This window comes from Geotrypetes seraphini, chromosome 8, assembly GCF_902459505.1.
Source record: "Geotrypetes seraphini chromosome 8, aGeoSer1.1, whole genome shotgun sequence".
In the NCBI taxonomy this organism is placed as follows: Eukaryota; Metazoa; Chordata; class Amphibia; order Gymnophiona; family Dermophiidae; genus Geotrypetes; species Geotrypetes seraphini.
The window spans coordinates 122,677,267-122,687,536 of record NC_047091.1 but is presented as its reverse complement, the minus strand read 5'-3'; positions in this window follow the sequence as shown (position 1 = coordinate 122,687,536).

Sequence of the window (10,270 nt, the reverse complement as noted above, 5' to 3'; positions counted from 1 at the left end):
CATCCTCATGTTCCAAGTTAGTGGAGTTCCCATTGATGCCCACCCCAGCCCATCCTACACCGAATCACCATACTGGCCTTTAATTTATATCCTTCATTTTCTAATTAGAGATCCTCTATTTTTATCAAATGCTTTTTTGAATTCCATCACTGTTTTCCTCTCAGGAGAGTATTCCAGACAGTACTTGCCACGGGGGTGATCAGGATTGTCGGGATTGGGGTCCAGGTCTGAGCCTGCCTGGAGAAGTCCCACTGGACCACCAGGACTAGGGTTTTGGGAGTTTGGGGTCCACTTGACCATTAGGCACATTCTTTGTGAGGGCAGGAACATGGGAAGGGGTTGCCCAATGTGGTTTCTTATTTTTTTCAAATTTTTATTAGAAATTTGTATACAAGGTAAAAGATACAACACTCTGAAAATGTACACAACTTAAGATAAGATAGTCTTCTGCGTGGTTTCTTTGCGGAGACTAAAAGAACCCAACAAAAACCGATCAAGAACCTCTCCCACCCCAATTCCACCCCAGTCCCCCCTCCTCCCCAGCACTCCAGTGTCAAAAATTCAAATGATTCAAAAGTTCAAAAGAGCACTTTGGGTTCTATGGGACAAGCTTTCCCAAATAGGAGCCCAAATTGCCCAGAACTTTCTCCAACGACCAGGGCCATAATTCTTAACATCCAAATATTCATACCTTAAGAACATAAGAATTGCCACTGCTGAGTCAGACCAGTGGTCCATCATGCCCAGCAGTCCGCTCACGCGGCGGCCCTCTGGTCTAAGACCAGCACCCTAACTGAGACTAGCCCTACCAGCGCACGTTCTTGTTCAGCAAAAACTTGTCTAACTTTGTCTTGAATCCTTGGAGGGTGTTTTCCCCTATAACAGCCTCTGGAAGAGCGTTCCAGCTTTCTACCACTCTCTGGGTGAAGAAGAACTTCCTTACGTTTGTACGGAATCTATCCCCTTTCAACTATAGAGAGTGCCCTCTTGTTCTCCCTACCTTGGAGAGGGTGAACAACCTGTCCTTATCTACTAAGTCTATTCCCTTCAGTACCTTGAATGTTTCGATCATGTCCCCTCTCAATCTCCTCTGTTCGAGAGAGAAGAGGCCCAGTTTCTCTAATCTTTCACTGTACGGCTGTACAAGGTAAATAGTTCATTCTTTAATTTTTTTTCCTTATCTACTAAGTCTATTCCCTTCAGTACCTTGAATGTTTCGATCATGTCCCCTCTCAATCTCCTCTGTTCGAGAGAGAAGAGGCCCAGTTTCTCTAATCTTTCACTGTACGGCTGTACAAGGTAAATAGTTCATTCTTTAATTTTTTTTTTATGTCAACTTCCCTATCAGAGCCTGAGGTAATCAGCACTTAGGCATTGACAGGAAAATAGTGCAGAATAATGAGTAGCACATTTCTGCTGTGATTTTTACACAGCACAAATTTGTATGCTCATTACTGTAAGCACGCCGAACTGATTTTTCAGTGCTGGTTTTGCAGTAGAGTTTCCTTTACCACAAATCTTTCGAGAATGGGCCCATAAATGAGGCTGAGTTCTTGCAATACAAAAGAAAAAAAAACTGCAGAACACTGTACAAAATGCAGGCAATGTTGATTAAAATAAACTATTTGTTGCGCACAAATAAACCACCTGGTAGGTAAAGAGATCTTTGTGCGCAACAAATAGTTTATTTTAATCAACATTGCCCGCAACTTGTACAGTGTTCTGCAGCTTTTTTTCTTTTGTTTTGATTTTACTGTTCCTTTACTGCAGATTTGTTGGATTGTGCTTCTTTGTCTGATGGCTGAGCTCTTTCTTGCAGCCATTTCAGTGCTAGAGACATCATTTACAAAACCAGTGCAAAAACGATCTAAGGACAGAGAACATGAACTTTGCAAACTGCACTGGACCAGATTTCTCACTGTCTCCAAATCAGGTGTATTCCAACCAGACTAATATAGTAGATTGATCATATTTGAAACAGTTTTCTTTCTAACCAGGTTCTTACTTATAATAGGCTGAGATAAATGCTTAGCCCTGGTTGAGATCCATTAAGCTTAGTTAAATTAATGATGAGAAGAAGCAATCTTTGGATGATTCAAATTTCCTCAATCTATTGTGAAAGGCTCAGACAAGGCTGCCCCCTGCAGGAGCTCTGTATATTTTACATGGTAACATAGGCAGCAGATAAAGATCAGCAAATATACAGTCGACTCCACCTAAGTGCACATCAGTTAAGCGCACACTTCGGTTATCCGCAGCCTACCACCATGGTCCTGGTTTTTTTTTTACATTAAAGTCAATGGACGTAAAATCCGGATAATTGCAATTCTGATAAGCACAAAATCCGCTTATGTGCATTGATGTTATAGGTCCTACCTCTATTCGTTCACGTTACGTTCACTCCGGTTAAAAACAATCACGTTCTCACTTAGATGAGCCATGTGTTTCTGATCAGCAATCTAGCACTGTAAAAACGCTAGAGCAAGCATGGTCCCTTTTTAAGGACACCATCACCAAGGCACAAAATCTATATATTCCGCATATCAACAAGGGATCCAAGAGGAAAAAGAACAAGGAACTGGCGTGGCTCACTGTAGTGGTAAAAAAGCGATCAGAGACAAGAGGACTTTGTTTAAAGAATGGAAAAGGTCAATAATGGACGAAAACTGGAAAAAGCACAAGCAACATCAAAGCAGGTGCCATAAGGCATAAGAGGGACCAAAAGAGACTATGAGGAAAAAATAGCCAAGGAGGCAAAAAATTTCAAGCCGTTCTTTCGATAAATTAAGGGGAAATGACTCGCGTAGGAAGCGGTGGGGCCATTGGACAACCATGGAATAAAGGGAGTGCTAAAGGAGGACAAGGCCATCGCTGACAAACTGAACACATTTTTTGCATCTGTGTTTATCAAAGAGGATATACACAACATACCGGAAGCCAACAGACTATACGTAGGAAACGAAGACGGGAAACTGACTGGGTTGATGGTCAGTCTAGAAGAGGTATGCAGGCAGATTGACAGGCTTAAAAATGACAAATCCCCTGGACTGGATGGCATCCATCCAAGGGTAATCAAAGAACTGAAAGGGGTTATAGCCGAACTGCTTCAACTAATAGCCAATCTGTCAATAAAATCGGGAAGGATTCTGGAAGACTGGAAAGTGGCAAATGTTACGCCAATCTTCAAGAAAGGATCTAGCGGAGATCTGGGAAACTACAAACTGGTGAGTCTGACCTCGGTACCGGGAAAGATGGTAGAGGCGCTGATAAAGGACTGCATCATTGATCACCTTGACAGACACGATCTGATGAGGAACAGCCAGCACGGCTTCAGCAAAGGAAGATCTTACTTGACAAACTTGCTGCACCTCTTTGAGGGAGTAAACAGGCGGATAGACAAGGATGACCCGATCGACATTATATATCTGGATTTTCAGAAGGCGTTTGACAAGGTCCTGCATGAACGACTACTTTGAAAAATTGCGAACCATGGAATTGAGGGTGAAATACTCACGTGGATTAAAAACTGTTTGGTGGATAGGAAACAGAGTGGGGGTAAATGGACAATACTCGGACTGGAATAGATTCACGAGTGGAGTGCTGCAGGGTTCAATGCTTGGACCCATGCTCTTTAACATATTTATAAACGACCTGGAAATTGGAACGACGAGCAAGGTGATTAAATTTGCAGACGATACAAAGTTATTCAGAGTAGTGAGGACGCAGGAGGATTGCGAAGAACTGCAACATGACATAAACACGCTCAAGAAATGGGTTGCGACATGGCAAATGAAGTTTAACGTGAATAAGTGTAAGATGATGCATATCGGTAACAAATATCTTATACACAAATACAGGATGTCTGGGGCAGTACTCGGAGAGACCCCCCAGGAAAGAGACCTGAGAGTACTGGTTGACAAGTCGATGAGGCCATCCATGTAATGTGCGGCGGCAGTGAAAAGGGCGAACAGAATGCTAGGAATGATTAAGAAGGGGATCACGAACAGATCGGAGAAGGTCATCATGGCGCTGTACCGGGCCATGGTGCGACCTCACCTGGAATACTGCGTCCAGCACTGGTCGCCGTACTTAAAGAAGGACACGGTACTACTCGAAAGGGTCCAGAGAAGAGTGACTAAAATGGTTAAGGGGCTGGAGGAGTTGCAGTGAGAGATTAGAGAAACTGGGCCTCTTCTCCCTTGAAAAGAGGAGACTGAGAGGGGACATGATTGAAACATTCAAGATAATGAAGGGAATAGACTTAGTGGATAAAGACAGGTTGTTCACCCTCTCCAAGGTAGGGAGAACGAAAGGGCATTCTCTAAAGTTAAAAGGGATAGATTCCGTATGAACATAAGGAAGTTCTTCTTCACCCAGAGGGTGGTGGAAAACTGGAACTCTCTTCTGGAGGCTGTTATAGGGGAAAACACCCTCCAGGGTTTCAAGACAAAGTTATACAAGTTCCTCCTAAATCAGAACGTACGCAGGTAGGGCTGGACTCAGTTAGGGCACTGGTCTTTGACTTAAGAGCCGCCATGCGAGCGGATTGCTGGGCACGATGGACCACTGGTCTGACCCAGCAGCGGCAATTCTTATGTTCTTACCCACCCACTCTTGGTACAGCTCTGGTTCTTAGTGAGATAGGGCCTCTAAAACTGAACACAGTATTCCAAGAGAGCCCTCATCAATGACTTGATGCGTGGAATGTGCTCTCGAGGGAGGTGGTGGAGAAGAAAATGGTGACAGAGTTCAAACAAGCATGGGATGAACACAGATGATCTCTAATCAGGAACTAAGGCCAATACTGGGCAATCTTACATGGCCTGTGTCCCGTATTTGGACATTCAGTTGAGGATGGGCTGGGGAGGGCTTCGATGACTGTGATGGTTAAGATGGGCTAGAGTGAGCTTTGACGAAGACTCCAGTAGATAGAACCTAAGCACACTACCGGGCAGGGCTCTGGTTTTCCAGCCCAGAAATAGCTATAAAAAAGGACAATTTAAATTAAATAATTAATTTATGGAGCATGTATGGTTGGGCAGACTGGATGGACCATTCAGGTCTTTATCTGCCGTCATTTACTATGTTACTATGTATCAATGACTTGTACAAGGGCATTAATGCCTCCTCTTTTCTGCTCCTTATGCCTGCTGCTATCAGTCTAGCATTCTTCTAGCTTTAGCCACCCCTTTGTCACATTTTTTTTACTGCCATGAGATCCTCAGACTCTGTCACCCCAAGGTTTTTCTCCTGGTCCATGCATATCAGCCTCTTCTCTCCTATTGCGTATAGCTCCCTTCGGTTTCTGCACCCCAAATACATCACTCTGCATTTTGCAATACAGGCTAACTGCCAATTATTTGGGCAGTCTTCTAATTCTTGTAGCTCACTTCTCATTATGTCTTTCCTTCTGGCTATTTCATTTTGCTTAGCAGAAGAGTGATAGCCTTATACTGTAGGCTGTTTTAGCATTACATACTATGAGAAAATATTCAGAAGTTTCTGCCTTCTGTGATCCAGTTCCCTAGCTATGTAAGTCAACTAGTATGAGTACTGCACCAGGTTTCATGTTTGATAACCTTCCTGGCCCTGAAGACAGTGATGAAGTAGTTCTGTAACCCAAAAGAATTTAAGAGATTTCCTACATGAACGGAATTTAAATATATCCTTGACTTGCTTTTTGCAGTCACCCCAAAAATGTATGTTGTATATCAAGCAGACAGCCCAAGTCTGCACAACTGTTAGCATATCTGTGTCTGATAGAGATGAGAGGCCAATAACTACATCTGAGCAATCAAAAATGACTTTTTACAGTAGGTTTAATTTTCTCTTTCGGACAGCGTGGTATCTGGAGGAAAGTGTTAGGTCCCCCTCCTAAATTATACAGCATTTATTGTTATTTTATTGTGATGAGGTTTGGCTAATATCCAACTGTTCTTGTATGCCCAGTACGTGTGTCGGGTGGGGGGCATTAATTCTCTAGAGAATGACAGGGACAAATTTGTCCCCATCCCTGTGGGATCAGTCTCCTGTCCCCATCCATGCATGCTCTGTCTTCATCTGCACAAGCTTTGAACACTTATAACTTTAAAGTGTTCGAGGCTTGTACATATATGGGCAAAGCTTGCAGGGATAGGGCAGGCACAGGGACACAACTCAGGGGGGTGGATATGGAGATAGATCCCATGGAGATGGGGACAATTTGTCCCCATGTCATTCTAGCTAAAAGACCCAGAAGGGAGCCATCTCAGTTCAAGAGCCAGATCTTACACTTAGGGAGGAATGTGAAGGCCCTAATGCCTGCACGAAGGCCTTTAACACTGCTTCACGAAATTCCCTCCCTCCTTAGTTTCAGCCAATAGACTGAGAAGGATTTGCTCAGCACTGAAAAGCCATTAAAACTTGAACTTACTCAGAAGGTGCCTCACCCCTCTGACTCAGCATAGCAACCCACATCCTGCTGAGAGAACTGTTTGTGAATGCATTGACATGGAAAATTGGTACATTTACACTCATGGTATGCAAATGTTAATGCTCAGTTAAAATACCTGTACTGGGTGTCTCACCCTGAAAATATGAGCCCTTTCTTTATAATTTGTACATGTTCTGTAGTATACAATAAAGTCAGTTTTCAATTGGCACTGTACCATACATAAAAGTTACTTTAAAAAAAAAAAAAAAGTATATGTATCACTGTCCACAACTTTATGTGGGTTGGACTCAATGTGAACTTAAAGTTCACTGAATTGAGCATTGCAGTCTATTATGGACTAAGACAGCACCAGCCCCTACAGTGAAACTCTGCTTGGAAGCCAGACATAGCTTAACATGATGGGTCACTGTGCCAGTGAACCGGCATTGGTGAGGAGGAGACTGTAATAGTCTTAACTATTGTGAACAATTATGGATTTTAAAATAAAATATAGCTATCCCACATGAAATAAATTCAGTGTTTGAGTGAATGCCAGTAATTTTAATGGGGTCTACACTTTGAAAAAATCATTATCATGTGATCACTTTCAGAATTTCATAATTGATGGATTCAAATCAATGCTAAGCAGGGATGGATTAGAGGATGACATGGTGACAGAATTCATCACCATTCCCATCCCCGCAGATAACTGCAGGAAACCATCCTTATGTCATTCTTTAAGGAGAGAGGGAAGAATCAAGAGTATGTATGGGCACAGTCATTGACCCTCAAGTCTTGAATTGAAGAATGCTGGTGTAGAAAGACTGAGGCTAAGATTGACACGGGATATTTAGGAACATAAGACCATAAGCGTTGCCATACTTACTGGGGCAGGTTGAAAGTCCATCAAGCCCAGTATCCTGTTTTTAGCAGTGGCCAACCCAGGTCACAAGTACCTGGCAGAAACCCAAAGAGTAACAACATTCCAGAGCTGAGATTATGATGCCTTATCCACCAATGCCTAAGAGCCAAACTCATCAGTGATGTCACAATGACTTCATTATCCTATACTTGGCTCACATAAGAATCAGTCACTGACCCTCAAGCCTTGCATTGAAGAATGCTGGTGTAGAAAGACTGAGATTGAGATAGACACTAAAGAAAGACACAGGGTTGTTTCCCGTGGTTATCTGCGGGGACGGGGATGAATTCTGTCACCGTGTTATTCTCTAGGATGGATCCCTGCATGGGCCTACTGGGCTCATGTCCAAGGCCCCAATGGTTTGACAGGGGCCCTTCTAATTATCAAGGTGGACTTTGCATAATAGCCTACCTGTACAGTCCAGTGGTTGTGTTTTTCAGGACTGTGATAAATGTATTTTTAAACTCTGCTGAATCCTTGACATTTACCATTTATTAATGCCCTATAACACTAACAGTACCTTGATGTTTTATATATACTCAGGGTTTGATTTAGAAGTGATTGTTCTTTGCTGCTCTGAGCTCATTCTGTCCCCTCCTGCTCCCTTTAGGTTTCTTGGAAATGAGGAACTGGAGCAGAACACCCCTGCTGCTTTGAAAAAAAGTGGTGGAACTGTGTTCCAGGCCATTCCCCCAGAAATTAAGCCCTGCACATTCTTGTATAATTTTAAATTTACTTGCACAGTTGCATGTGTAGCCTTGGTTGCGCCCGCCCATGGCCCCTGGCCAGCTGTTTGGGGTCGGAGCACCCTACGGCCAGGGTTCACAAAAAGATGAATCAGGTCACAAACTTACAGTCTCTGTCTCGAGCTTGGGTGTAAGCCAGGGCCAGATCAATTCGGTAGATTGGAGGATTTCAAATTCTGGGTCTCAATCACATCACTCAGCCTCACCCATAACTGGTTTGAAACAAAGCAAGCAGAGGCCAAAGAGTAACTGAAACAAACTGGAACGCAGAATGGGACCATTCAGTGTGACCCTTTAAGAGCCGTCCTTTCATCGCAGGACTGTTCAGCACTGCTGGATTGAGGTAAAGTACATGCTGGGCTGGGGGGGGGGGGGTTGCTGGAGTGTGTACGTGTGTGTGTGGGGGGGATGCTGGTTTGCGAGACATGCTGGATTGGGGGGGCGTGGGGGAGGGGCATCGCTTGATAGATCAAAGGGTTGTTGGATCAGGAGCAAGGTGCAATGCTGATGGGGGTGTGCTGGATTGTGAGACTTGCTGGATCAGGGGGTGGGGGCATTGCCCCCCATGAGACATGCTGGATCAGAGGGGTTTGGGAAGGCAGCACCCCCCACGAAACAGTTTACCGGTTATAATTTGCCATAATTCTCCTTACAGGGCAAGATTTTACAATACAAGTTTTCCTTACGTGACACATACTGGTTTTGGTACCAATATACATTTCTTTGTAATCCATCGGTCAAGGGCAGAGGGTTAGGTGAAGAGGTATGTTTTTATTGCTTTAATAAAGTTGAGGAAACCTTCAAGGGATCTGATCTGATCTGAGCCAGTCGATTCCAGTGGCTTGGTATGAAGTAGGAGTAGGACCATCGTTTTGGCGGTTTGCAGTTGAAGAGCACTACCAGGGGGCATTTTGAGGCGTATATTATCCTGGGACCGGTTTGGCACATATAGAGGAAGTTTAACCATCACGTTTAGTATCTTCAGTGACACCTGCCCACCTTACCTGATCAAAGCAGCCAGCCCAACAACCATAGAAAAAAATAACCCAGTGGATCAACTATCACCTAAAAACTAGCCTTTCCTCCAAATTAAGAGGAGGAATTATCTTAACACCCATTCCCAAGATATGACCAATTATTGGCCAGTACCTTCCATCCCCCTACTACAAGTCAACTGCTCTTACCACATCCTCTGGCAACATGTTCCAGAGCTTAACTATTCTCTGAGTGAAAAAATATTTCCTGCTACTATTGGTTTTAAAAGTATTAATCTGCAACTTCAGAGTGTCCCCTAGTCTTTGTAAATCTTGATACAGTAATAAAAAGAAAATTGATCCACTTGTCCCTGTTCTACACCACTCAGGATTTTGTAGACTTCAATCATATCTCCCCTCAGTAATCTCTTTTCCAAGCAGAAGAACCCTAACCTCTTTAGCCTTTCCTCATACAAGAGGAGTTCCATCACCTTTATCATCTTAGCCCCTCTTCTTTGAACCTTTTCTAGTGCCACTATATCTTTTTTAAATAAGGAGACCAGAACTGAACCAATACTCCAGGTGAGGTTGCACCATTGAGCGATACAGAGGCATTATAACATTCTTAGTCTTCTTAACCATCCATTTTCCTAGCATCCTATTTGCCTTCTTGGTTGCCGCACATTAGGCGGAAGACTTCAATGTATTATCTATGATGACACCCAGATCCTTTTCTTGAGCGATGACCCCCAAGGTGGTCCCTAGCATCCAATAACTATGTTTTGGATTATTCTCCCAATGTGCATCACTTTGCATTTGTCCACATTAAACTTCATCTGCCATTTAGATGCCCCCATCTTCCAATTTCCTAACATCTTCCTGCGGTTTTTCACAATCCACATGCGTTTTAACAACTTTGAACAGTTTTGTGTTATCTGTGAATTTAATCACCTCCCTTGTAGTTCCAATTTCTAGAAAATGTATAAATAAGTTAAATAGCACCAATCCCTGGACAAAGAAAAGTGGGACACCAATCATTGTTAAGCATTTCTTACATACAACCCAGATGAGCAGGATATTTGGCTTAAAGGGCCACTGGTTTACCTCATCTGGACATTCCTCAAATAAATGTACAGTAAATATCCCTGTTTTGATGTGCAAGTTAATATAGGTAATCTGTCTTTTTAAAAAATATATACAGTATATTTATTAAGTT